Below are 8,059 nucleotides of genomic sequence, written 5' to 3' on the forward strand. Positions count from 1 at the left end.
AGAGCCACAAAATATTATTCGATGGTTGAGTGAGTGATACATGTTTGTTTCTTGCTCTTCGAAGAAATTGCATTCCATCTAGTGTAAATATCCACCTAATTATAGATATATGATCTCCAACACTCAATATCCAACTCGCATCGGTATATCCTTCTAATGTGGCGGAAAACCTACCATAATGGAGGCAAAGTTTTTTGGTTTTCAAACGACACAAAAATTCCTTGTGGTGGACTTCCAATGCTCACCATTTAGATTGCTAGCAAATCTACTCATCAAATACATTGATAAGTCGGGTCTAGTAAATTGCATCAAACACATTAGACAACCAATTACACTTGCATATTCTAATTGAGTCATAACTCTTCCATCATTCTTTTGAATCTTTACACTAGGATTAAATGGAGTATTCACTTCCTTAAAATGTAAGTGTTACGTGTCGACCAAAGACCCGAGACCAAACGTTTCGCACAGACCAGAGGCTCAATAGCACGAGGCCCTTTACCTAACCTACTCCTTTAGTCCCAAGATATAATTATCATTGTAAAGGATTATGAGCTACACAATCTTTAATTCCCACTTTCACTATCAGTTATCTTAAACCCAAAGCTGACTTGGACATTGAAGTGTTAACCATGTAGGTACCCCCCTTAGATTCACTGAATCGAAGATAACAATACTGGTTATCAGCATTGTATCAGCGCTGATACATCTAGGTTAAGAAGCACTGTGATTGCAACATTTGATCCACAATGTCGCATTCGCGAAGTGAATTAGAAGCTTTGTCTCTTCGCAGTTTATGCAATCATCACTATTTATGGTTCCACAACAGAACAATGGTGCCGTCTGTGGGAATCAACTTTCGATTCTTACAATTTCCAAGATTTTACATTCGATCCTCAAATATGAGCTCCAAAGAGATCTCTGGCAAAGAAATCAAAGTCGCACAAAGCCGAATATAACATTCGAAACCCTGGCACCTTGCACACGCAAAGTCAATGGTGCTGTCAGATACGCTTCGAGCGCCCAACTACATCAATCAATTCCCTACAGCTCCTCGTGCGCCTTCAAAATCTAGGGGAGCCGTCGGAGACACTTTGCACGTCGCACTATATCAATCAATTCCCCAAGGGGTGTTTTTGAAGATGCTTTGCACGTCAAAATACAACATTCAAATACCCTATATCAAAGAAACACATGGTATGACACGTAGATAACGCACCCCCATCGAGATCTAGCCAATTTGAGGGTGAGCGTGGTGAAGCCTAGAGATGTCCACCTCGATCTGAGCCATAGCCTCGGGGGCAGCGCTGGGACGTGGATCCTCTACCTCTAGTCGGGTAAGATCCTCGGTGACGCGAATCGCAATTTAAAACATGGTCACATCTAGCCGATTTCATGTCAATCGTCTGTAAGCACTACAAAAAAGGGATTTGCGACCTTTTTTCTGGAAGTTACGGTGGTTCTAATCGTCATAAAGTACAGGTTACGACGGTTCCACAATAGTCACAAAAACGTGTGTCGTAAGCCCTCTTTGCAACGGTTAAGAAATTTGTCGTTCCAACCGTTGTAGTTAAATGCGACGGTTCTAAACAGCCTTTAAAGTAAAATAACGACATTTTCTTATCGTCGTGAATTTTATTTGATGTTTCATTTTCAGTTTCGATAGAAGTGGTTTAAAAACCACTATGGAGGTTTATAACCCCCACTAAATTAATCAACTTTTAAAAAAATAAATTTCTAATGTAGTATTGATATGAACATATCCGAAATTAGCATCTAGATATGTCCAATGAAGTTGGTATATCCCAAATAAAATATAATTAAAGAAAAATTCAATCAATAAATCTGGATTTAATAAGTAGACCTCTAAATGTGTTCACAATTTCTTTGAAAATACCAAGAAGCCAAGTTGAGTGAACATGCTTAATGGCTTGAAGAAGAACAAACCTATACATTATTTAACATAGGTTTGGGGAACATTCAAATTTAAAATTAATTATTTAATATTAAATAAGTATGCCATTTATATTGTTTTTCAAATGAATTCCTTAAGCATGAATTCTAATTCTCACTTATCACTTGAAAACAAAACAACCACAAACAATTGAGATCCTGTCAAGACAATCGTATACCATTAAAGTTTCATCACTACCAATTTTTTCAATAGAATATTCAATATTATTTTAATGGCATTCATACTTACAAGACTTTTAAATTAGTTAGTATAAAAATAGTTACCATTTATCTTTAGCTCAACATCTAAACTTGTTTGATTCACAAACTGGTCTCCAGCCTTAGCATCAGTAAATTAATGTTGTAGACTTGTGATATAATGAAGATCATAATCAATCATATTGAGAAAAGGCTACTAAACCTCATGCCAAAGATGATAAATTATAAATCATGACCAATCATAAGCACATGTTGATAAAACCTTGATCCATCAAATAAGTATACTAATCATAGGTTTAATTCAACAAGGAGTGTGGTCTATGAGAAAACATGCAAATACCTTAATCTAAATACTATTAAAACATAAGATAGTAATGCCTTCAATACAGCCTTACTCTGAGTAAGGTCTTAATAACCATTGGATTAGGATTCTACAAAAGATTCCTAAAATCGTGGGTCGAGGTTGAAAATATCACCACCAGAAAAATTAATCGTAAAACAGTAATACTTTCAAAAGATCTCATCTGAGTGAGGTTCTCGCATCAACCCAACAAGTCCGATGTCTCGTAGGTCAATACTACTCAACCGCCATGCTAACTTATATTTTTTTCTCATAGCTCAAGTATAGAGTTTTCCTCACAATGTGCCCACAACCAGAAAGTTCCAACAATAACATACCAATATATAGTAGTTGAATGTACAGTAATAAAACACATAAAGATAAAGAAGAGAAGAAGAAGTCAAGTAAACAAACAAAGCACTCAAACACAAACACAAACTAAACTAGGGTGAACTCACTTAGGAGGAATAGCCTCAGCAGAGTCGCCAGCTGTTGCGACACAAAAAATACTCGAACGTAAGGAACACTCGAAATACAAGAGAGTCACCACCGAACTTTATTTATTCCAACAAGAAAGGGAAATATAGAATAAAACCCACAAAATCTAATACATATGGACGTCGCAACCAAGAGAGGGTTTGAGAGTCGGTTATGCAAGAGGAATGTATTAGCACCCCACACATCTTTTGTACTCAACGAAATTCATTTAGTTAGTTTTGAGAATGAGTGTTAGCGTGATGTTTGTGATTTTCTACTTATTATGCGAGAAAAAAAAGGGTTTTGTTTTTTAGTTTATTGGGTCTAACGAGATGTTAGATCCCGCTCCTACATATCCTCTACTAAAATGAGGAACTCAAGATCACATAGGCATAAGTAAAAATCATGTGTTTAACATGAAAAATTGAAATTGAACATGGAAACAATGAGCTAATGAGAGTTCTTGAACAAATTTTTCGAAATTTTTAAATAAATGTGTTTTTATGCGGTTAATGATTGATTTAGAGATTTATAGATATACAAAATGAACACGGAAATCTGAATTTAGATATAAAAGATGAAGATTACAGATTTTGATTTATGAAGTACACAAAGGGTACACTGTAATGGTGTACACCATATAATTCTACATGGCATTGACTAAGTCAACACCGAAAAATTCTAAGTCAACATTACTTTCTGATTGGTCAAATTTATGATTTCAACAAAAAAATTAATTTGGTGACTTCACCTTAGAGTTTTTCTATTTATAAATGTCGAAAAGTGTGTATTTCCATAAAGTTAAATTTAGTTTAGATTGAGTAAGAGAGAGAGAGAGAGAGAGAGAGAGAGAGAGAGAGAGAGAGAGAGAGAGAGAGAGAGAGAGAGAGAGAGAGAGAGAGAGAGAGAGAGAGAGAGAGAGAGAGAGATGAATGAAGTAGTACAAATGATGAGATGTTAGATCCCGCTCCTACATATCCTCTACTAAAATGAGGAACTCAAGATCACATAGGCTTAAGTAAAAATCATGTGTTTAACATGAAAAATTGAAATTGAACATGGAAACAATGAGCTAATGAGAGTTCTTGAACAAATTTTTCGAAATTTTTAAATAAATGTGTTTTTATGCGGTTAATGATTGATTTAGAGATTTATAGATATACAAAATGAACATGGAAATCTGAATTTAGATATAAAAGATGAAGATTACATATTTTGATTTATGAAGTACACAAAGGGTACACTGTAATGGTGTACACCATATAATTCTACATGGCATTGACTAAGTCAACACCGAAAAATTCTAAGTCAACAGTGCTTTTTGATTGGTCAAATTTATGATTTCAACAAAAAAATTAATTTGGTGACTTCACCTTAGAGTTTTTCTATTTATAAATGTCGAAAAGTGTGTATTTCCGTAAAGTTAAATTTAGTTTAGATTGAGTGTGAGAGAGAGAGAGAGAGAGAGAGAGAGAGAGAGAGAGAGAGAGAGAGAGAGAGAGAGAGAGAGAGAGAGAGAGAGAGAGAGAGAGAGAGAGAGAGAGAGAGAGAGAGAGAGAGAGAGAGAGAGAGAAACATGAATGAAGTAGTACAAATGATGAGATGCCAGCTTATGGTATCAGTGGTAAATTGAAATTTTATTTTCTTTCAAAGTTCTTTTATATATATATATATATATATATATATATATATATATATATATATATATATATATATATATATATATATATATATATATATATATATACAGGGGGCGTATCAAATGAGAACTTTAGTTAATATGAGAACTGAGAACTTTTAATAATAACCGTACGATTTAAAATCAATGGCTCAGATTTTACTTAAATTTTAAGAGACAATAATTAATAGATAGATTCTGATTTAAATACATATCACATTAAAGCAAATCTGAGCATTGATTTTAAATCATACGATTATTATTAAAAATTCTCAGTTCTCATTATAGCCAAAGTTCTCATATATATATATATATATATATATATATATATATATATATATATATATATATATATATATATATATATATATATATATATATATATATATATATATATATATATATATATATATATATATATATATATATATATATATATATATATATATATATATATATATATATATATATATATATCAGTGAATTTGATTTTTAATCATTATATTATGCATGTGAAAGAATGATTGAATGCCTAAAATTTATTAATTACTCATGATTAATGACTTTGCACCCTCTTGCCATGCCAACATAAACTGAATATATTAACACAGGACTGAACCTGGCCCAGGGTAACCAGATCCACAACTAAAGGCTTCAAAAAACATAGGGCTTCAAAAATTTAGGTGGTGGGCTTTAGTAATTTATTATATATGAAAATTTCTTTATGGACCTCCCAATTTTCTTGGACACCCATGGCGAAAATACCAAAATGTTTCTATATTTCGGAAATGCATCTCCGAAATCACTTTTTTTATGAAAAAAAGTTGATTTTGGAAGTGCACTTTCGAAAACACCAAAAAAAAATATGTTTTCGAAAATACATTTCCGAAATCACTTTTTTAGGGGTGTCTTCGGAGATGCATATCCGAAATATTCCAATTTTTAGTCTTGGAATGTTTAGGATATGCATATTCGAAAAAATTCAATAACTATTAAAAAATTAAAATCAAAGTGAATAAATACAATTAATAGTATAATTAATTGTATTAATTAAAATATATTATTAAATATATATCATTATAATCAAGATATATTTATTAATTATTAATATATTTATTTTTTATATAATTATCATTATATTACCTATAATTTTAGTAATTATTAATATGAATTTATCAAAAAATGATTAAATTTTTATGAGTTTTTTTTTTTTAATTTATAATTGGAATTAGAAAAGAAATATCAAATGTATAATTACCATTATTACTATTTATAACTTATAAATTATATCAATTTTATGATATCTGAATTAATCAATATCCCAAAAAATTTAATTTTTTTGGGATTTTGATTAATTCGGATATGCATATTCGAAAAAACCTCTCACCATTTTTTGGGAGGTTTTTTCGGATATGCATATCCGAATTAATCAAAATTCCTATTTTTTTTAGTGTTTTCGGAGATGCATCTCCGAATTAATCAAAATCCCAATTTTTTTGGAGATGCATTTCCGAAAGGTATTTTCGTATTTCCAGTAGGGTTTTTACCGTTGGGGTCCGTAAAGAAATTTTCTTATATACGTATTAGTTGTTGAACAAGAGTAATGAATTGCAGCATTGGCACTAGCTTGTTCAGAGGTTCTGAGATTGATACTTGGAAAAGGCAATTGTTTTTTTTACTGCCAAAATTAACAAAAAGAAGGTATTAAGACCAAGGAAACTGTTGCCATATTGAAATTGAAAGCACTACCCACCCACTCAGCAACTGATTTTAATTCAAATTATATTTGAAATTCAATATATATTAATGATATGAATAACATGAATAAAAGTAAATAACAAAAAATTTTAAAGAATTGATGAGTATTAATCGATAAGTTTACAAATCATACTACATCAAAATAATAAATGAAATAAGAAGTCAAAAAAAAACTTTTAAGGTATAAAAACAAAAGCAATTTATATAGTTGGGCCACCAAAAATCAATTGCTTTAATTATTATATGAGCCACCACATTTATTTAAGATACCCTCTTCTCGCACAGATAAATTTATTTGATAATGTATATAATATACTTAAATGTAGGTAAAAAGTGACCTACAACATTCAATAGAAGAAGAAAAAAAGTGGAAATCCAGCAATAGAAAGTAGAAGAGCAACAACTTTATGATACTAATTTATATTACACCTGACTTACAAATTTCACCTGAACATTCCTCAGTAGTAATAATGATCTAAATTATCATGAACATTCATTTTCCAACCCTTTTTGATCAATTTTACTCAAACACATCCAAATATAGAAAAATCAAGCATACACCTTGATAATCAATTTTAGCTTATGTGAGACTATACCAGGATAAGCAGTCAAGTCAGTAATGTCCATATAGTGTTGTCTTTTAATGTATCTGATATTAGCTTCCAAGTCAAATGAAGTGTGATAAAACATCCTGGCAGAAGAGTTAAATATCAAACTATGTTGAGTTTCAACATTCAACATTAACTATAAGAAGCTATGCTAGATCATGAAATATGTATGGCAACTGAAATTCCTTACCAAAGTCAATTATTATGATCCGGAACATCTTCATAGGCATCAATTGAAACAACTTAAGCATTTTTCTACATGTAATAAAAATAACCAAAAAGATTAAAACCTATGGGAAAAGCTAATTATTATAAGTTCGAATCTTCAAACATGTGTCATTTTTTTCAAATGTTCAAACTAATTCATTTGAAACCAAAACATACAGGCCCGTTGCATGTCTGATCAGTTCACGATTGAACGCCAGAAATGAAATTCCGAAATATAATGTGGGATTCTGGAACTCCTTTTTGAATTTAGAACAACACACTTTATTTATGAGTAAGCTATCTAAAACCATATAAGAAGCATTAGTTAAAAATTGAAAATGAGGTAACGAATTTATCCTCTTATTACCAACTATATATAGCAAGGAAACAAAGAACATCAAACTTTAATGAACTCAAATCTGAAACATGAACATGCTTTTCTAGAAATTAAAGTGTAAATCTATTTATAACAAATAAACTACAAATTAGAAAAACAAAAAATGGAGTTCATGAGAAGTACATGACAACAAAGAGAAGTGCATGACAAAATTCTCTTTTTTAAAAAAAGTGTTGACCCACTTGTCTAGAGAGAAGTCAGACTCTCTCTCTCTAAACTTATAGTGTCCTTTCTCCTCCCTTACTCCCCTCAGTTAGGGTTTTGAAGCGGCGGCTCTCACCCCAGTCTTTTCTGGTTTTCCTGTTTTTCCACCGTGTTGGTGGCCTATCTCTTTTCTCTTTCTCCGTTCCATCGGAGCCTCTCTCTTTCCCCACAACCCTCTCGTTCTGGCCTTTTTTTTTTTTTACCTGAAAACCTATCTT

The sequence above is a fragment of the Vicia villosa genome, linkage group LG1, assembly GCF_029867415.1.
Source record: "Vicia villosa cultivar HV-30 ecotype Madison, WI linkage group LG1, Vvil1.0, whole genome shotgun sequence".
Lineage (NCBI taxonomy): Eukaryota > Viridiplantae > Streptophyta > Magnoliopsida > Fabales > Fabaceae > Vicia > Vicia villosa.